The 22,498-nt window shown below is 45.2% G+C and overlaps 1 protein-coding gene across 9 annotated transcripts in view; it reads left to right on the forward strand.

Moving 5' to 3' along the window:
- Positions 1-22,498, forward strand: part of CACNA1B (calcium voltage-gated channel subunit alpha1 B) — a 324,413-nt gene that overhangs the window by 56,571 nt on the left and 245,344 nt on the right. The gene's annotated exons all lie outside the window — the stretch shown is intronic.

Raw genomic sequence — 22,498 nt, forward strand, 5'->3', positions numbered from 1 at the left:
TGGTTTCAACTTACAATGGTCCAGAAATGACCAGTGCATGTTGAAACTATTGTATGTTGAGGCCATTGTAAGTTGAGGGATCACTGTAATTGGTTCTGAAGCCACCAAAATGTCATCCAAAAATAGGAAAAAGTGAGGAATAAAGAGCCGTTGGCTGTCCGGGCATGCTGGGAGTTGTAGTTTTGCAACAACTGGAGGGACCCTGGTTGGGAAACACTGGTTTATGTAGAGGACAGGAGCTTCTTCAGGGTCCTATACAGTACACACAGTGTCCCAAATGGAGCCGCCCTTACTTGGTGTTCAAAAGAGCAGCTAACCCTGGCACAGGTAAGGAGTAGTACAGAACTTGTAGTTCCTCCCTGTACTGTAGGGGGCGCTACCAGACACCAGTCAATGCATGCACTTCAGTAATACAGGTGATTTACCAGTGAATGCCCATTCTGATTGGTCAGTTCCTCCAGTTGTGACAGGTATCACAGATCTGGACTGTCCGTACATTGTATGTTGAGTCTGGTTTCAAGTTACGATGGTCCAGAAAAAAACATTGTATGTTGAAACTATTGTATGTTGAAGCAATTGTAAGTTGAGGGATCACTGTAGTGGATTGTAACAGCTCAGAGCTATTCCCTAAATGATGGTAAACCTTACCCTATGCCATGGTTGGGGTAGCTGGTGGCTTGTCCTGGCTTTAATACAATATCTCTTGCATCCTTAAAGTAGCTATTACAGTATAAACCTCTTACCTTGGCTGGACTGTTTTCAATTTTCACCCTCTGCTCTACCAAATTCTTAAAGGAGTACTGCAGCCATAGACACTTATCCCCCAGGATAGGGTATAAGTGCCTGATCGTGGGGGGGTCCGACCACTGGGACCCCCGCAATCTCCCGTACGGGGATCGGCAGTGCCACAGCTCTGCGTGGCTAATGTTCGTGTCGCCAACCTCACGACCTAATGCTCGCGTCGTCGCCCTCACGCTGCATCTCCGCCTCTCCCAACGAGATACATGGAGCGGGCATGTCGCCCGCGGCATCATGTTGCAGCCGACACACCTCCTGCATTGTGAGAGCCGGGGCCCCGTACAGGAGATCACGGCGGTCCCAGCGTTCAGCCCCCCCACGTTCAGACACCTATCCCCTATCCTGCGACCTGATGACTCTCAAGTCAGATGGCGCCATGTTCTCAACAAATCAGGTCCCCAATGTGTGCAAACACCACTGACCCTTCAACTGCTTGATCTTGGACCCAGAAAAAACGTATCCATGGTCCACAAATATGGAAGCCATTATGGTATATACCATTCTACAGGTCTTAAAGTCTTCATGTGACTCTTGCCTTGGCTGGACAGTTTTTAATGGAGTTATTCAACTTAAAGTGACTTTAGTTTTACCGTGTTTCCCCGAAAATAAGCCCTAGCTGGATTATTGGGGTGGGCTGCAATATAAGCCCTACCCCGAAAATAAGACCTAGGCCAGTGGTCTTCAATCTGCAGACCTCCAGATGTTGCAAAACTACAACTCCCAGCATGCCCGGACAGCCGTTGGCTGTCCGGGCATGCTGGGAGTTGTAGTTTTGCAACATCTGGGGGTCCGCAGGTTGAAGACCACTGATCTAGGCAATGCCTGGGCTGTAAATATTAAAAAACAAACTTTAACTTACCTTCATCCTCCATTCCCCCGTTGCTAAGGAACCGGCCTCACTGTCCTCCGCTGCTCTTGCTGCTTCCTGGTGTTGTGACGTCACAGAGCCTCTAGCCTATCACCGGCCGCAACGATGTCCCGCCTCGGCCGATGATAGGCTGAGCGCATTGTCATGTAAGGAGTCGGCCGGCTTCTTACATGACAGTGGGCTCAGCCTATCATCGGCCGAGGCGGGACATCGCTGCGGCCGGTGATAGGCTAGAGGCTCTGGGACGTTCCCATCCCCAGGACCGCAGCAAGAACAGCGGACGGACCATGAGGCCGGTTCCTCAGCAACACGGGAACGGAGGACGAAGGTAAGTCAAAGTTTGTTTTTTAATATTTGCAGCCCGTGCACAAGAATACTTAACTGCTCTTTTGGCGCAAAGGTATTGGCCAGTGTTTAGAAGTATAGAGGCGTGTGCTACTTAAAAACATTCAGGTGTATATGTGGGCCCTTCATGCTACTTTACAAGTACAGCGCAGTGGCTGATAATTATTTGGCAGGTGGGGGAGAGAAGCAGCGCTCGAGGGTGACATACGGTACGATTAGCCCCCCGATGTGGGGTGCAGCGCTGGGCTGATAAACCGGCGGGGGGGTCGAAAAAAGACATACGTCCATCAAGTTCAAATGGTAAATGGCCGTGTCCTGTGTTCCCCATGACTCTGTTTTTGGGAATTGGCCTTGATAAAACTACAATCCCTTGGCTTCTTTGTTTCAAGGTGGGAGGTGACTTATTTCCCTCCCACACATCGGTCACCCCACCCATTGCAGCACAGCCATGCTCCCTTTGATCTCCACACAAGAATGGGCAAGAATGGTCCAGTTAAGTCAGGTAGAGCCATGTTCTCAACAAATCAGGTCCACAATTAACTGCATGATCTTGGACCCAGCAAAACGTATCCATGGTCCAAAAATAGGAAAGACATCATGGTATATTCCATTCTACAGGTCTTAAATCCTTCATGTAACTCTTGCCTTGGCTTGACGGGTTTTAAAGGGGTTATCCAACATAAAGTGACTTTAGTGATTGTCATACAGTAATGGACACGCTTACCAAGGACCTGTGCTTGTGTTGGTGGTAAATGGCCATGTCCTGTGTTTCCCCTATCACGCTGCTTGTTTTTGGGAACTGACCACTTCCTGTTTCCATGGCCTCCCTCAGACTACAATCCCCAGGATCCTTTGTTTCAAGGTTAGAGGTGACTAATTTCCTTCCCACACATTGGCAAAGGGTCAGAGATGACACTCATTTTGTAGGCTGCGAAAAATGAACTTCAGGGGAAAAGAAAGACATAGTAATTCGATACCAGCCACCAAACGCAGGTAAGCAAAGTATATTAGTAACTAGACTAACTTTGCTGCCTTTTTCTTACTTTCAGAACACCAAAAATCAAGGAATACCCCTTTAATTCTTCAACTCAGCTCCACCAGATCCTTAAAGGGGTACCCCGGTAAAAAACATTTTTTTTTTAATTTTTATAAATGAACTGGTGCCAGAAAGTTAAACAGATTTGTAAATTACTTCTATTTAAAAATCTTAATCCTTCCAGTACTTATCAGCTGCTGTATACTACAGAGGAATTTCTTTTCTTTTTGAATTTCCTTTCTGTCTGACCACAGTGCTCTCTGCTGACACCTCTGTCCATATCAGGAACAGTCCCGAGCAGGAGCAAATCCCCATAGCAAACCTCTCCTGCTCTGGACAGTTCCTGACATGGACAGAGGTGTCAGCAGAGAGAACTGTGGTCAGACAGAAAGGAGATTCGAAAATAAAAGAACTTTCTCTTTAGTATACAGCAGCTGATAAGTACTGGAAGGATTAAGATTTTTAAATAGAAGTAATTTGCAAATCTGTATAACTTTCTGGCACCAGTTGATTGTTTTCCACCGGAGAACCCCTTTAAGATCAGATGACTCTCAGGTGGAGCCGTGTTCTCAACAAACCAGGTCCCCAGTCTGCGGGGACACCTCTTAAACTTCAACTGTATGATCTTGGACCCAGCAAAAGGCTTTCATAGTCTTCAAAAATTCAAGTGTTGTAGAGTAGACTAGATTTAGTTGGTATCTATTCTGAATAGGATGTCTCCAGCAGGATGCCTCCAGCTGTTGCAAAACTACAACTTCCAGCATGCCCGGACAGCCTCCGGCTGTCCGGGCATGCTGGAAGTTGTAGTTTTGCAACAGCTAGAGGCGCACTGGTTGGAAAAAAATGCTATGGCCATACAGTCCTTATGACATACAACCTTACAAGTGATCCACCCAGGATTCGTGTGGAGGTCTGGAGTCTCAGAGAGGTCCTTTCATCAGACACTTTTTCCTGCTGACAACTCTGCACGCTCGCTGGAAATGGCAGCATAAAATATGCATGCTTCCAGCGATGTGTGCTTTTACTCACAGCTGGATTCACTGTAAAGCGCTTGTCTAAGACTCCTAGATATATGGAGGGCACGGGAGCAGCCGCTCACATAATAGGGGGCGGCCTATAGAAAATATAAGAGTGATGGGCCTAACAGGTGCTGCTTGACACCATCAGGCACCGGCACCCACCCTCATGTCCCTAACCACTCACAATATGGGCTCTTGGGGCTCTCCTACCATCTTATTAGCTGATAGAGATGAGCACCTTTCCCAAAATTAATTTTGGGTCTGATAAAATATTGCCTATGCAATGATTGCCCTGAAAAGTCGTGTGACACTCTGAAGTCTCCAAGCTTTTAGATATTTTTATATTTACTCAGGTTTCCAGTAGCAATAGAGTATGGAACAAGATGGACAAGTAGGAGAAGGTAAGAGATGTATGGTGGTGCAGGGATAGTAGACGTGGCAGCAGCAGTAGAGTATGGAACAAGATGGAGAAGGTAGGAGATGTATGGTGGTGTAGAGCAAGTAGACGTGGCAGCAGCATTAGAGTATGGAACAAGATGGAGAAGGTAGGAGATGTATGGTGGTGTAGGGATAGTAGACGTGGCAGCAGCAGTAGAGTATGGAACCAGATGGAGAAAGTAGGAGATGTATGGTGGTGTAGGGAAAGTAGACGTGGCAGCAGCAGTAGAGTATGAAATAAGATGGAGAAGGTAGGAGATGTATGGTGGTGTAGAGCAAGTAGATGTGGCAGCAGCAGTAGAGTATGGAACAAGATGGAGAAGTTAGGAGATGTATGGTGGTGTAGGGATAGTAGACGTGGCAGCAGCAGTAGAGTATGGAACAAGATGGACAAGGCAGGCAAGGTAGAACATGTATGGCGGTATAGGGCTGTTAGAAGCAGCAGCAGTAGAGTATGGAACAAGATGGACAAGGTAGACAAGGTAGGAGATGTATGGTGGTATAGGGCTAGTAGAAACAGCAGCAGTAGAGTATGGAACAAGATGGACAAGGTAGACAATGTAGGAGATGTATGGTGGTATAGGGCTAGTAGAAGCAGCAGCAGTAGAGTATGGAACAAGATGGACAAGGTAGACAATGTAGGAGATGTATGGTGGTATAGGGCTAATAGAAGCAGCAGCAGTAGAGTATGGAACAAGATGGACAACTTAGGAGATGTATAACGGGGTAGGGCTAGTAGAAGTAGCAGCAGTAGAGTATGGAACAATATAGACAAGGTAGGAGATGTATGGCAGTTCAGGGCTAGTAGAAGCAACAGCAGCAGTGGAGTATGGAACAAGATGGGCAAGATAGACAAGGTAGGAGATATATGGTTGTGTTGGGCTAGTAGAAGCGACAGCAGCAGTACAGTATGGAACAAGATGGACAATTTGGAGAAGGTAGAAGATGTATGGCGTGTAGGGCAAGTAGAAGCGACAGCAGCAGTAGAGTATGGAACAAGACAGACAAGGTAGGAGATATATGGTGGTGTAGGGATAGTAGATGTGATAGCATCAGTAGGGTATAGAACAAGATAGACAAGGTAGGAGATATATGGCGGTGTAGGAATAGTAGATGTGATAGCAGCAGTAGGGTATAGAACAAGATAGACAAGGTAGGAGATATATGGCGGTGTAGGAATAGTAGATGTGATAGCAGCAGTAGAGTATGGAACAAGATAGACAAGGCAGGCAAGGTAGGAGATGTATGGTGGTATAGGGCTGTTAGAAGCAGGAGCAGTAGAGAATGGAACAAGATGGTCAACTTAGGAGATGTATAGCAGGGTAGAGCTAGTAGAAGTAGCAGCAGCAGTAGAGTATGGAACAAGATAGACAAGGTGAACAAGGTAGGAGATATATGGCAGTTCAGGGCTACTAGAAGCAACAGAAGCAGTGGAGTATGGAACAAGATGGGCAAGATAGACAAGATAGGAGATGTATGGCGGTGTTGGGCTAGTAGAAGCGACAGCAGCAGTACAGTATGGAACAAGATGGACAAGTTGGAGAAGGTAGGAGATATATGGCGGTATATGGCTAGTAGATGTGGCAGCAGCAGTAAAATATGGAACACAATGGACAAGTTGGAGAAGGTAGGAGATGTATAATGGCGTTGGGCTAGTAGAAGCAGAAGTGGCAGTACAGTAGGGAACAAGGTGGACAAGATAGGAGATGTATGGCGGTGTAGGGCTAGTAGAAGCAGCGGCAGTAGAGTAAGGAACAAGATGGAGAAGATGGAGAAGGTAGGAGATATATGAAAGTGTAGGGCTAGTAGAAGCGGCAGCAGCAGTAGAGTATAGAACAAGATGGTCAAGGTAGGATATATATGGTGGTGTAGGGATAGGAAATGTGATAGCAGCAGTAGAGTATAGAACAAGATGGACAAGGCAGGAGATATATGGAATTATAGGGTTAGTAGAAGCGATAGCAGTAGTAGAGTATGGAATATGGTGGACAACATTGGAGAAGAGGGGCTGTGGAGGTCTAAAAGAGTAGTAGCCGACATTTTGAGAGTCTCATCTGAAAAAAACTCAATTTTTTTGGATATGCTCAATTTCAGAATTTTTGGAAAAATTCTGAATAATGTCGACTAGTGCCAAATGGATTTGCTCATCTCTATAAGATGACATTGTGGAATCTAAGGAGACCACATCCCTGCACAGCTATTCACCAACCAACCAACTTGGAATGGTGCCCTATTGTTGCCCCTATATATCCATGCGTAGGAGGCTATAATAGGAGGAGAACCCCTTTCCACATCTAGAAGTAGGTAGGTTCCGGGATAATATTCAATGGCTTTAGGTCAGATTTTAGACAAAAAGGTCTCATTTTGCCTGCACTGAATTTCCACCTAGTCCTGCGTGTTTTTTTCGGTTGATCTTCCGCTCTGGTGTGAATTGCGATGGGCGTATAAAACTTTAAGCAGAATATTTCCACCTGTACAGCTGCCTTTGCTCTGTGAGAGCAAGAGACGCTTTGAAAGCTATTTTGATCTAATTTTTAACTGGGATACGAAAGAAGCAGGGGGGGAAGGCCACTCATGGATTCTAGTATTGGGATTTTTTGGCAGCTGCGAATGTTCATATAGTGAATGCAGCAATTATAGTGTTATTGAGATTGGGAACAAAACAAGTAGAATTGATGAGCCCGATACCCCCCAACAACCAGCGCACCGCCGCCTATTCATTCTCTAGAAAGAGCTAACTAGACAGCTGTATTAACTTCTCTCTATTAAGGATCCAAGTTTTTTTGCCTCTTTTATTTTCTGCATTGGTTTGCGAGTTATTTTATCCCATTTTATCAAGTTTTCCCGCCTCCGCCCCCATCAGCTGGGGATCTCTCTTTTGCAGATTTTGTCCCCTGTAATAGAATTTCATTTGGTGGAAAAAGGAAAAAAAAAAATACACAAAAAAAAAATCCTGAACAAACAAATTCATCACAGCCGCGCAATTTGGACGGCCATTCCTATTAGATTGTCCTCTTTTCCAAGAAGGTATTTTTAGTTCCATTGTAGTGGGGGCTCTTTATGGTTATTTTTACCAACTTAGCATAGAAAGGCTATGGAAATAGGCAGTTTTTCCCAACGAGAGTGCCTCCAGCTGTTGTAAAACTACAACTCCCAGCAAGATCAGACAGCCAGCATGCTGGAAGTTGTAGTTTTTCAACAGCTGGAGGCACCCTGGTTGGGTAACACTGGCAAAGGGATTTGTTAAGCTCTGTAATACAGGAAGTTATGTAGTCCTCTCATGGTCAGTGTGGTGTTGTCTCAGCAGCTTTCCAGCTCCTCCCTCTCTCCAGACAGGAAAGTTATGAAGTCCTCTCATTGTCAGTTTGGTGTTGTCTCAGCAGTTTCATGCTCCTCCCTTTTTTTTCCTGACTGTAAGTTATGTAGTCTTCTCATTGTCAGTGCGGTGTTGTCTCAGCAGCTCCACAGATCCTCCCTTTCTCCTGACAGAAAGTTATGTAGTCCTCTCATTGTCAGTATGATGCTGCTCTTATGCCCCTTCTCTTTGCAACGCATCATCTCCTGCTGACTCAGGGGACGTGGCTGGTTCTTGTCTCTGAGCTCTAGCCCTGCCCTCTGAGTGATGTCACCACTTCTGACCACACCCTACAGCTACATCACCATCTGCCTGTCATGTACACATTTATCTCTTTATTGGTACATATAGGGAAGAATAAGATGTGGTAACAGCATGCTGCCTTGTGCTGATCAATTCCACACTCAGAGAAGCAGACAGGGAATGAATAAGGCAGGTGCTGCAGACTTTCTGTGTGGAGAGAAAGCCTGCTTGTAGAGCAATCTTCTGCCGCAGCTCTGGGTGGGGAACTGCCATGCCTGTTGTTGTGGGAGGGGAGTGAAAGGGAGGAGAGCTGTGATGACAAACCATTGCATTCTGGGAATTGTAGTACTGGGCAACTGCTCAACCAGGAAGCGCAGTGATTATCTGACATAATAAATGTATATTAGATGGTTTTAAAACTGGGGCAGTCAGGTGAGCATTGCTATATGCCTCTGTATCATTTTTTTTTTTTTACCTGGTGTCGTCCACCACCCTTTAATCATCCACCAGTGTTGAGGGAGTGTGGACTTAGCTAAGGAGGTGGGGATAAGTCATTTTTTTTATCCTACTGCAGACTGGGCAGAGGGGGGGGGGGGGGGAGGCTCCTGCTGCAGCCAGTTGACAGGACACTGAGGAGGAGGGATATGGCTGATCTTTGCATCTTCAGCATTTAGTGTTACTTTAAGGCTGTGTTTTTCAACCAGCCTTTGGCTGCCCGGGCATGCTGTGAGTTATTGTTTTGCAACAGCTGGAGGCACCCTGGTTGGGAAACACAGCTTTAAGATCATGACTAACTATTATGCATGTTGCTATTGAGACTGCCCATGTACTTGCCAGACCCCATTTCGGTTTTGGTTGTCCCGATTTTCTGAAGCTTTGAATATTTTTTAGTTTTTTTTTGTTGTGTTTCTTGGTTTTTCAAAAAATGTACGGCACTTCACGCAGTGACATCTTTGAAAGAGGGAATGATTTTGCTTCATAGTGGAATCTCACTACAATTTATTTCTGGGCCGCAGCCAAAGATTTTCCCCCCCTGTGCCAAGGAAATGGCGGGGTTAACAGTTTCTTTGAGGTGCAGGGCAGATGTTGTTACTCTAGGGGCAGATGGTATTAACCCCTTGTGTTCGTGACACTAGGGCGTGGTTTAGCCTTAACCACCCGAAGGTATACCGCTGGCTCCTGGGCAAGGTACGGGGGCAATGAAGACACCGATGCCAAGTTACGGACAACGGTAGCTTTACTGAGGGTAGACAGTTGTTACAATCTATGCAGTACGGCCAGGGCCCAAGGAGGTAACCAGTGACACAGAGACCTCGCAGGTTTGCTGGGACTTGTAGTAGGTAGGAGAATTTAGTGCAGGCCATGCTGAGTAGACAGAAGACTTGACTTGACTGACAGGACAGTGACTTCAGCTTACTTGCACTTGACTTGAGGCTGCAGGACTAGACTTGTGGCTGCAGGACTGGACTTGTGGCTGCAAGACTGGACTTGTGGCTGCAGGACTGGACTTGAGGCTGCAAGACTGGACTTGTGGCTGCAGGACTGGACTTGAGGCTGCAGGACTAGACTTGTGGCTGCTGGACTGGACTTGTGCCTGCAGGACTGGACTTGTGGCTGCAGGACTTGACATGAGGCAGCAGGGCTTGACTTGAGGCTGCAGGACTTGACTTGTGGCTGCAGGACTGAACTTGTGGCTGCAGGACTTGAATTGAGGCTGCAGGACTTGAATTGAGGCTGCAGGACTTGACTTGTGGCTGCAGGACTGGACTTGAGTCTGCAGGAATTGAATTGAGGCTGCAGGACTGGACTTGAGTCTGCAGGACTTGACTTGAGGCTGCAGGACTGGACTTGAGGCTGCAGGACTGGACTTGAGGCTGCAGGACTGGACTTGAGGCTGCAGGACTTGACTTGAGGCTGCAGGACTGGACTTGAGGCTGCAGGAATTGAATTGAGGCTGCAGGACTGGACTTGAGTCTGCAGGACTTGACTTGAGGCTGCAGGACTGGACTTGAGGCTGCAGGACTGGACTTGAGGCTGCAGGACTGGACTTGAGGCTGCAGGACTTGACTTGAGGCTGCAGGACTGGACTTGAGGCTGCAGGAATTGAATTGAGGCTGCAGGACTGGACTTGAGGCTGCAGGACTTGACTTGAGGCTGCAGGACTGGACTTGAGGCTGCAGGACTGGACTTGAGGCTGCAGGACTTGAATTGAGGCTGCAGGACCAGACTTGTGGCTGCAGGACTTGACTTGAGGCTGCAGGACTGGACTTGAGGCTGCAGGACTTGAATTGAGGCTGCAGGACTGGACTTGAGGCTGCAGGACTTGACTTGAGGCTGCAGGACTTGACTTGAGGCTGCAGGACTTGAATTGAGGCTGCAGGACTAGACTTGTGGCTGCAGGACTGGACTTGTGGCCTCCATTGCTCTGGACACACACTATAGGCACGACTTGACTGGACTGGACCTCATCACAAAAAGAGAGCAGAGCTAAAAGAGAAAGAGACTAGCAGGGAGCCCATAGGTCACCTTTGGGGTCAGCTGGTCACTAGTACCTCCTGGGTAACAATCACATGGTACATTTATTAAAGGTACAATACACAATAAAATACATAACCTAAAACATAGAAGAGCAAGCTGGCTTGGCACTGCTAATACATACACCTGTTGGATGTCTTATTGGTGGACACAATACCGCAGCTTAGTTTCATGAGCAGTAGGTGGTGGTGCAAAACTTATTATAGCATAAAGACACAGTCCACAATCCAATTGCATTGACGAGAAGAATAAGTGCACTCACCACATTTTCTGCTTCATCCATATGATTTATTCGATATCCATAAAAACGAACAGTGCAGGGAGGCGACAAGGAGAGGAGGTGAGTGTGGGCTATGGACCCGTCTCGCGCGAAAAGCGCTTCATAAGGCTGTAGCGCGAGACAGGTCAGTAGCCCATGCTCACCTCCTCTCCTTGTCGCCTCCCTGCACTGTTCGTTTTTATGGATATCGAATAAATTATATGGATGAAGCAGAAACTGTGGTGCGTGCACTTATTCTTCTCTTCATGCAATTGGATAATACATAACCTATCTACATGGGGGGAACAACTGCAGGGGGCCCTGGGGACACTGAGGGACACTGCCTGACAGGGCAGGGAAGGTACGGGGAAACACCATCCCGTACTGGGCCACCGCAACCAGTTGCCCATAGCAACCAATCAGATCACTTCTTTCAGTTTCCAAGACGCCTCTGAAAAATAAAAGTAGCGATCTGATTGGTTGCTATGGGCAGCTGGTCAATGATTTGGATAAATCTCCCCCCATTGAGTGTTGTGTTTGCGATCTGCCATCTTGATCAGTTCCCGGTTGCGGCCTCCAATCTCGTTGTCTCGGTTTGACTTTGGCTCGTTCGGTTATCTATGTTTCTCAGTTGTTTTGGTTGAGGTTTGGCATCGCTTGACTTTCCTGTCCTGTCTGCTCTGCTGCGACTATTACCGTGAAGTCTTCGACACGAGGTTGGCATGGGGTCAAGCCCGATCCTCCTTGAAGGGGGATCCTATTGACGAACAGCTATCCCTAGAGCCTTAGAAGAACCCACATCGAGACGTAGTGACAGAGAGTCCGTATGCCGCCTTGTAGTGCTGAACTGTTCATTTTGGATTGGGTTGCGCAAACATTTTTTGTTTATATGTCTATAAAATCTGTGAATATTTCACTGACAAAGTAAAGAAGGTGGCAGAATATTATTATAAACTAGCTGAGTACCCAACATCTGCATACTGCTTGCCACCCAGCTTCCCCAGTCTCATGAAGAGCTCCAATATGGCTGCTTCACCGGACAGATAATCTCTTCAGGAGACTGGGGAAGCTGCGGGAGTACCATGAGCCCTGTACTGTGTACTGCCTGCTACACAGCTTTCCCAGTCTCCTGAAGAAAATACACTGCTCAAAAAAATAGAGGGAACACTTACACAACACAATGTAACTCCAAGTCACTGACACTTGTGTGAGATCCCACTGTCCACTAAGGAAGAAACACTGATTGACCATCAATTTCACATGGAACAGACAACACGTGCAAATTATAGGCAATTAGCAAGACACCCCCAATGAAGGAGTGGTTCTGCATGTGGTGACCACAGACCACTTCTCAGTTCCTATGCTTCCTGGCTGATGTTTTGGTCACTTTTGAATGCTGGCGGTGCTTTCACTCTAGTGGTAGCATGAGACGGAGTCTACAACCCACACAAGTGGCTCAGGTAGTGCAGCTCATCCAGGATGGCACATCAATGCGAGCTGTGACAAGAAGGTTTGCTGTGTCTGTCAGCGTAGTGTCCAGAGCATGGAGGCGCTACCAGGAGACAGGTCCGGTGGCAGGATGTTTAAATCTCCTGGGCAATCTCAGCAGCAAGAGAGTAATGCGATCAGGAGATGTACCGGAAGTCCAATGTGGAATGTCCGGAGAGTTAAATCATACTTAAGGAGAGAAGTCTTTGGATTGCTATTGCTGTTCAGTTTTATGCATTGGCAGTGATCATTGATATTTAAATATTTTACCTCCAGACCAACACCATAGTAAAATCATACTGTAAAATATAAAATATAAAATGAGCATGTTTAGTATCGCTGTGTGCGGAAATGTCTGAACTATTATAATATAATGTTAATGATCCCATACTGTAAGCGGCATAAACGTTAAAAGATACCAAATTCTAAAATTGCTATTTTTGGTCACATTATATCTCAGTGGTACCAACAGGAACTACAGATTTTAAACATATTTTTTATTTTATTTAAAAAGTTTGTGTTTTTTTTAACCATAGATATTGTTTTAATCGTATTGACCCACAGAATGAAGATAACAGGTCAGTATTACCATAAAGTGCACTTAGTAAAAACAAAACTCTCCAAAAGTTTCCTCAAGCTCAGTTTAGCTGCTATGATGTCTCTCAAACTCCGCACACAGAAGAGGAGATCCTGCTTCCCATACACTATTTCTGACATGCAAAAGCAGGAGCAGCAGCATTGATGACATTATAGAGCAGTAATGAGCAGTATTACTGTAACTTAAAAAACTTGAATGAGACAGAACACTAACTAGAAGCAGCAGAAAAAGCCTCTGTGTGTCTGTGCAACTCACTGAATCTGCCCTTCTCCCCCATTGACTTATATGGGCAGCAGCTGTAACCTGATCTCATGTGAGGCTGATTCTCTGTCTCTTTAAGATTTCGATCATGTCCATGTCCTATAGGTCTACCAATGGGAGAAACATTTTAACCTCACATAGCTTCCGAGCATCTTGAATAAAGGTAAAAGAAATCTGTAGCATAAAATGGAGAATCCCTCTGCGTTCCGCCTTACTGACTTTGTTATTGAGATAATTGTAAGCCTGATGAAACTCATCTAACAATATTTACACTGTATGAAGACTGCTTCCAAATGTTTCCATGTAACAAGCCATACATATGGGACATCCAAATGCCGGTGACTCATCTTTTACTCGATATAATATTAAAGGATTTCTATTCATGAAAGCCGGCCTCGTTTCCTTCATGTGCTTCGTTCTTTAAGGCTGTCGCCAGTTACTAGAGGATCCATTGGGTGAACGTTCATCATATTGAAGTGGCCTACAACATGGCGGTCTACTTCATGGCCATAGTTACATAGTTTGTATGGCTGGAAAAATGACGTATGTCCATCCAGTTCAGCCTATGATCCTATAGTGTTCCGCCTAGTGCTCTATAGTGTTGATCCAGAGGAAGTGCAGCCCGTGTGATATGACATGGTGGACGCTTTCTTGTGTGTTAGGCTTAGTGTTCCAAGTCGTTGTTTTGTTGGGTGTAATGTTTTTACATCCTGTTGAGTTAGGAGTCTGTATAGTCTGTCTTGTCGCTTATTTCTTATAGATAGAACAAGTGTTCTGTCCACTATCAGTGGTAACCGTTATATCTGTGATGCTGAATCTGTGGGTTCCAACCAATGGAAATTGCTTTAGAACACATTGTGGTGGCCCAGTACAGGACTTGCACCCCTGTACCCTTGCTGCCCTGTCAGGCAGCCTCCATACAGTGACCCCTGGGCCCCCCCTGCACCTGTACCCTATGTATATTCCAAAGTGCCTGTGTTGTATAGTTTATTGGATATAAAATGTGTTATAGCTTTAAGACCTGTTGTCATGTGATTATAACCCAGGAAGGTACCAGTGACTTGTGACCTACAGGGTGACCTATGGGACCCCTCAGAGTCTCCCCTATATAAGCCCTGGGTGGAGTCTCTTTCTGCTTAGCTGAGTTGCAGTGAGGTCAAGTCCTGTCAGAGAGTGTCTGGAGTCCAGAGGAGGCCTAAAGTCTACCACGCAGCCACAGATCCACAAGTCCACTACCCCCCAGGTCCAAGTCAAAACCCGTTAAGCTACAAACAGGGTATAGTCAGTCTCAGTCAAGTCATTCCAAGTCAATCTGTCTCAAGTCAGCGTGGCTGTGCAGCAAATTGTCCCATTCCACCATAAGTCCATAAGTCCCAGCAAGCCCTGTGGTCTATCCTTTGCATAGGGGATAAGATGCCAGGGGCGGAGTACCCCTTTAAGTCCAACACTGAATGTCCAATGCAGCAGGGGTCGAGCATGTGGTACTGCCGAGACAGATTGGAACGGGCACAGAGTGGAGGCGGATGTTTTATCCCAAAGTATTGAGCGCTATAAAGCAGATTTCTCTCCGATCGCCGGACCTGCCATTTTCTGACAATTAAAGTGAAGTACAGTTAATGACATTTCTTCCCTGGCACGGTACCACCCTGTCATATGATTAATGAATAGTACTTTGGGGTAGATTAGGAACATTCGCCAAATTCAAAGTCTCTTTTTTACTTCTTCTCGTTTCCTTTCACTTTCTGAAAACGCCTTTTCTGGAAATGGCAATGGGCTGATTATTGGTGGAAGCCAATCGTGTAAATCATCTGCAACTAAGGCTCACAAGATATGGCAAAGGCAATGACAGGCAGGACAATAGGAAGAGGCACAAGGTACAATATTAATTGGTTCCAAGACGACCATTGTATGCTGAGACCATTGTATGCTGAGACCATTCTATGCTGAGACTATAACTCTATGGAAACTATAACTCTATTGGTTCTGAAGCCTCAAAATGTCATCCAAAAATAGTTTAAAGTGAGGATTAAACAAAAATAAGTAGATAACTAATACAGATAAAGCAAATCCTTACATATAAAAGTAATACAGATCTGCTGGGAGCTGTAATCACTGTCTATGTAGAGGACAGGAGCTTCTTCAGGGTCCTGTACAGTACACAGTGTCCTAAAAAAGTACCACCATCCAAGGTAAGAACCATTTTATTGCATCCAACAAGAATATAATAAAGAATGGAGCACCCACCCGGTCTGAACGAACAACGTACTTATTTATTGTGTTACAGCACAGTAACGTTCCAACACATGTGGGAGAGCAGACGGAAACAGAGAGGTGGGGGAGTGGGTTGGGTGACGGTCCGTATCGCGCAATCAGCGCTCCGTCAGGCCCCTGAAAGGGGCCTGACGAAGCGCTGATTGCGCGATACGGACCGTCGCCCATCCCACTCCCCCACCCCTCTGTTTCCGTCAGCTACTGTGCTGTAACGAAATAAAGAAGTACGTTGTTCATTCAGATCGGGTGGGTGCTCCATTCTTTATTATATTCTTGTTGGATGTAATAAAATGGTTCTTACCTTGGTTGGTGGTGAGCAGCCATTACTAATATCTGTGCCTTATGAACCAACAGGTTGGAACGCTTTGGTTCCACAGGGAGGAGCCGTTTGCTCAACAACCATGAATACCGATCCTATTCGCAGACTGGGATGAAAAAAACAATAACCCAGTAGAACCGTGATAATGGCCCCCGATTTACTAAAGTACGAGTGTACTTTCTGGAGTGTTTTAGATTTCACTCCTCTTTTTCTGGGAGCTGATTTACTAATGTGTCGCAAAAAAAAGAAAAAAAGTTTAAAAAATACAAAAAAAAACGTGGGTATAGAATACAAATCATCAATAGCATGTGCCAAACCAAACAAGCAAAACACAAGATTTAAAGGGGTACTCTGGTGGAAAAAAAATTATTTTCTTAATCAACTGGTGCCAGAAAGTTGAACAGATTTGTGAATTACTTCTACTAAAAAATCTTAATCCTTCCAGTACTTATTAGCTGCTGAATACTACAAAGGAAATTCTTTTCTTTTTTGAACACAGTGCTCTCTGCTGACATCTCTGTCCATTTTAGGAACTGTCCATAGCAGCATATGTTTGCTATGGGGATTTTCTCCTACTCTGGACAGTTCTTAAAATGGACAGAGATGTCAGCAGAGATGTCAGTTATTCTGTGAGCCAAACTCACGCTTTTTCAGGAGTGATTTTGGAAGTACTCCGAGTAATTTCTGCTTTTTGTCGGGAACACGCCCATTTTTTGCTTAACCACGCCCATTTTCTTGTAATAAAATAAACACTCCGAGTCTTTTTCAAAAGTGTAGGTTGTGCGGTGTAAAATTTGGGCGCAGAATTAGTGGCACGGATGGTGCGACAAAAATTTAAGCGCATATACCGAGAAAAAAAAGTCGGTTGGACTTTAGTAAATCAGGGCCAATGTCTTGTCTGCTATCTGAAGAAGGGAAGTTACATTCTCGAAACGCGTAATAGACAAATAGACGAGCTTCAATACCATCGGTTTAGGACCTTCTTTTAGGAGAAAGCGCAGTCTCCAGGAGTTTGTTATGGTTCTTTGGTTATAGATTGACCCAGATCAATGTTCTACTTACAGCGCAGGAAGCCCCCATAGGATAATAGGTACCTAATAGAGATTTTCAGTCCAACATGATATGATCCAAGATGGACCAGCCTGGAAGAAACCAGATATTTAAAACATTCACTGTATAGAACGTAAAGCAAAGAGTCCATTGTTCTCTGAACTGGTGAGCGTCCGTGCGTGTCTAATCTACTTTACTGTATCAATGATACGGAATAAGATCATCCTATAATCTAACGCCGCCATCCGTACATTGGTGAGATCGTCTCCTGGATTCATACGGCAGGTTTTCTGGTGGAGGACAGATGGCCGGCGTTCTTGGATTATTGTTGCGTTGCCGTCTCTCTTTGGCCAAACACTGACAACAAACAGAGAGATGACCTCCTCACCCTGGGTAGCTGCGGGCGCTCATGATACACTGCACCAAGGATTCGGGAGTCCTGAGTCACTGGAGGCCAATACCTGTGGGCAGCAGGTGGCAGTTCACAGCGTCCGAGCTACAAATGTGATGTGACAGTCTCCATCAAACCGTCCGATCTGCCCAAGAGTGAGATATTCACGAGCACCGAGTCAAACCAGCGGCACATTATTGTCTATTCTGCTGCTCAGTAAACTGAATGCAGATGAATATCTCTATGTCCTACCAATAGACAAGTGTACCATCCCCCTCCCCCATCCAAGTCCTTTGTTTTAAAGGGGTACTCTGATGGAAAACTTTTTTTTTTTAATCAATTAGTGCCAGAAAGTTAAACAGATTTGCAAATTACTTCTATTAAAAAAATCTTAATCCTTCCAGTACTTATTAGCTGCTGAATACTACAGAGGAAATTATTTTCTTTTTGGAACACAGAGCTCTCTGCTGACATCATGACCACAGTGCTCTCTGCTGACCTCTCTGTCCATTTTAAGAACTGTCCAGAGTAGGAGAAAATACCCATAGCAAACATATGCTGCTCTGCACAGTTCCTAAAATGGACAGAGATGTCAGCAGAGAGCACTCCAGCGCAACATAACTTATCCCCTACCCTTCGGATAGGGGATAAGTTATAGATCGCGGGGGGTCCGAGCGCTGGGGCCCTGGGATCTCCTGGATGGGGCCGCGGCAGTCTGCAGGAAGTGCATATACCTATTACAATAAATAACATTGTACCAACAGCAGGGGAGACACTGCAGGAGAGTCGCTGAGGGACTCAACCTGACAGGGACTAAGTGTAGTGCAGGACTATGTTCTGTACTGGGACACTACATAAGAAGGCAGACCCCCGCCATTCTCAGCAATATCTGGATGCTTCTTGCCGGTGTGCACTGTAATAATCTGTCATGTAATGGTTGATTTGTGCCTCTCAGGGACTCCTCTCCAGACAGACATAAATCAGAAAGACACAATAGACTTTGCAGTTGCGTGTCTTACTGAAATATGGCGCGATTTCCGTCATAAATCCATAGTAGGCCACGGGACGGTAAATGGGCGAGTGACATCACATCACCGAACCTAAAACACAAAGCCTGATTAAAATTATATTAAAATAATAATCTGATCTGTTGACTGGATGGAGACTTTGGACGGATCAGTCACTCCTTAGGAGGGCTGCGTTGTGCGCCGTTGTATGGTCATATCCGTATTAGCCTCCAATTGACCACCGAAAGCTATACCGAAAGTAAATGTGCACAACAAACTAGTAACTCTGATTAGAAAATCAATTAGTGCACAAAACACCAATATTGGAAATTTAAACTTAAAGGGGTATTCCAGGATTTTTTTTATTTGACTATGCTACAGGGGCTGTAAAGTTAGTGTAGTTCATACTATAGTGTCTGTACCTGTGTGTGACGGTTTTCTCAAAATTCTCCTGTGATTTTCACCTCACTATTAATTTTTACCAGCACATAAAATGACTGTTGTCTCAGATTTTTCCCAGGTTGCAATGCGGCCGAGACCTGACATCACTAGTCAGCTGATGACAGGGAGCCTGTCTGCTTCAATGGGTGAAGGGATCAATCTGCAACTAATGCAACAGCTGTAGGCACCCTGATTGAAAACCACAGGTCTTTTGAATGGATGCAGCTCATTTATGTTTCAATGGGTGGGGTGGCTGATGTATGGGAGGGAGGAAAATAGAATTGTGGGATTTGTAGTCAAAAAAAGAAAAACTCAAACAGGAAATACCAGTTCACGAAAAGCTATCCACAGTGTTATGGTAATCTCACAACATAGCCATTTAGCCCCAAGACAAGCGCAGATCCGTCCTGAACATGTCCATTACTGCCTGCCAGGTACGTACTAAAATCACCTTATGCTGGAGAACCCCTTTAACCAACTTTATTAGAAAAATAAAAAAAATCACAAAGGGGAAGGAACTGGAGATATTGATTAAATGCAGCATAGATCAGCAGCACCTGGACTATAAAGGCATGTACCGTGATGTAATGTAAGTCCTGTGTGCCAATACACAATATGCAACAGGCAAGAAACAAACAATATAAGGGTACGTTCACACAGGCTGATTACCTGCGGAATTTCCGCAGCGTATTTGCCTCGGAAAATCTGCAGCGGATTTTGCTACCATTGACTTTAATTGGTCTGAAAAAAAGAAAAAAAAAAGCAAATCTGCCTATATATAACGGATTTTCTGCTGACACATTGAAACCAATGGTGGCAAAATCTGCTGCAGATTTTCCGCAACAAATTCACTGAGGAAATTCCGTAGGTAATCAGCCCGTGTGAACGTACCCTTATATTGTTTGTTTCTTGCCTGTTACATATTGTGTATTGGCACATAGGACTTACATTACATCACGGTACATGCCTTTATAGTCCAGGTGCTGCTGATCTATGCTGCATTTAATCAATATCTCCAGTTCCTTTACCTTTCCCTTTGTGAATTTTTTTGTATTTTTCTAATAAAGTTGGTTAAAGGGGTTCTCCACCATAAGGTGATTTTAGTACGTACCTGGCAGACAGTAATGGACATGCTTAGGAAGGATGCCAGACCTTACCCACCAGACCCCAACGATCGTTTCGCTGTAAAGATGCTTCCTCAGGGGGCGTGCAACGCCCCCTGAGGAAGCATCTTTACAGCGAAATGATCATACTGCTGAACTGTGCTGCATTTAATCAATATCTCCAGTTCCTTTACCTTTCCCTTTGTGATTTTTTGTATTTTTCTAATAAAGTTGGTTAAAGGGGTTCTCCACCATAAGGTGATTTTAGTACGTACCTGGCAGACAGTATTGGACATGCTTAGGAAGGATGCCAGACCTTACCCACCAGACCCCAACGATCGTTTCGCTGTAAAGATGCTTCCTCAGGGGGCGTGCAATGCCCCCTGAGGAAGCATCTTTACAGCGAAACGATCATACTGCTGATCTGTGCTGCATTTTATCAATATCTCCAGTTCTTTTACCCACCCGCCTTTCTTCCTGCTTTTTTCTATTTAATTCCCTTTGTGATTTTATGTGTTTTTCTAATAAAGTTGCTTAATTTTGAATTTTCAATATTGGTGTTTTGTGCACTAATTCATTTTCTATATACATGTTTTATCAGATTTCTCTGCATAGAATACCATAGTACTGTAGTCTACAGCTCTATTCTATACAGCGGGTGTCCTTTTGGCATACCCCGGGTGAATGAGGGCATATGGACAAAGTCACTGTGTGTGCCAAGAGCTTTCCCGGTGCATATGTCAAATGTAGTTTATTGTAGGTCGCGAGTTAAAGGGGTACTCCGGTGGAAAACTTTTATTTATTTTTATTTTTTTAATCAACTGGTGCCAATAAGTTAAACAGATTTGTAAATTACTTTTATAAAAAAAAAATCTTAATCCTTCCAGTACTTATTAGTGGCTGTATACTACAGAGGAAATTCTTTTCTTTTGGGATTTCTTTTCTGTCACGACCACAGTGATCTCTGCTGACACCTCTCCTCTGTCCGTGTCAGGAACTGTCCAGAGTAGGAGAAAATCCCCATAGCAAACATATGCTGCTCTGGACAGTTCCTAAAATGGACAGAGATGTCAACAGAGAGCACTGTGGTCGTGACCGAAAAGAAATCCTAAAAGAAAAGAATTTCCTCTGTAGCATACAGCCGCTAATAAGTACTGGAAGGATTAAGAATTTTTAATAGAAGTAATTTACAAATCTGTTTAACTTTCTGGCACCAGTTGATTTAAAAAAAAAAAAAAAAGTTTTCCACCGGAGTACCCCTTTAAAGGAACATGAAGAGCAATGGTCTTTAAACTTTAGACCTACATATATTGCAAAACTGCAACTCCTAGCATGCCCCGACATCTCCTGGTGTGTCACGGTCAGTAATGTCCCCTCATCTCCCAGAGTGTCACAGGTATTAGTGTCCCCTCATTTCTCCCTTTGTTAAAGTCATTAGTGTCTCCTCCTCTCTTTGTGTCACAGTTATTAAAGTACCCTCATCTCCATGGATGTCACAGTTATTAGTGTCCCCTCATCGCTCCCTGTTGGTAACAGTCATTAGTGTCCCCTCATCTCCCGGTGTGTCACAGTCATTAGTATCCCTTCATCTCCCGGTGTGTCACAATCATTAGTGGCCCTCCATCTCCCCTGGTGTGACAGTCATTAGTATCCCCTCATCTCCCGGTGTGTCACAGTCATTAGTGGCCCTCCATCTCCCCTGGTGTGACAGTCATAAGTGTCCCCTCATCTCCCGGTGTGTCACAGTCATTAGTATCCCCTCATCTCCCGGTGTGTCACAGTGATTAGTATCCCCTCATCTCCCGGTGTGCCACAGTCATTAGTATCCCCTCATCTCCCGGTGTGCCACAGTCATTAGTATCCCCTCATCTCCAGGTGTGCCACTTTCATTAGTGTCCCCTCATCTCCCAGTGTGCCACAGTCATTAGTATCCCCTCATCTCCAGGTGTGCCACAGTCATTAGTATTACCTCATCTCCCGGTGTGCCACAGTCATTAGTATCCCCTCATCTCCCGGTGTGCCACAGTCATTAGTATCCCCTCATCTCCAGGTGTGCCACAGTCATTAGTATCCCCTCATCTCCAGGTGTGCCACTTTCATTAGTGTCCCCTCATCTCCCAGTGTGCCACAGTCATTAGTATCCCCTCATCTCCAGGTGTGCCACTTTCATTAGTGTCCCCTCATCTCCCAGTGTGCCACAGTCATTAGTATCCCCTCATCTCCAGGTGTGCCACAGTTATTAGTATTCCCTCATCTCTCGGTGTGCCACAATCATTAGTATCCCCTCATCTCCCGGTGTGCCACAGTCATTAGTATCCCCTCATCGCTCCCTGTGTGTCACAGTCATTAGTGTCCCCTCATCTCCCCTCAGTGTTCTGCCGCTATAGTAACAGGAGGGATATCTCGTTGCAATGTGTAATTCTCAGCCATTAAATAGCTTAAAGAAAAAAAAGTATGAAGATTAAAAAAAGAAATGCGTCGGAAGTCATGTCCAAAGTGAAAACTTGTTTAGAACTTAGTGCCCACACATCCAGGCTCCCCATCTGCTGCGTATGTCTGTTTTAGGAACTCTAGACTTCTCCGGGGCGGCACATAGCAGAGAATGGATCCTCCCAGACACAACAGACATTGTTTAGTGGAATCGCACCTGTAAATGTTATCACTCCTTATGTG

The sequence above is a fragment of the Hyla sarda genome, chromosome 9, assembly GCF_029499605.1.
Source record: "Hyla sarda isolate aHylSar1 chromosome 9, aHylSar1.hap1, whole genome shotgun sequence".
Lineage (NCBI taxonomy): Eukaryota > Metazoa > Chordata > Amphibia > Anura > Hylidae > Hyla > Hyla sarda.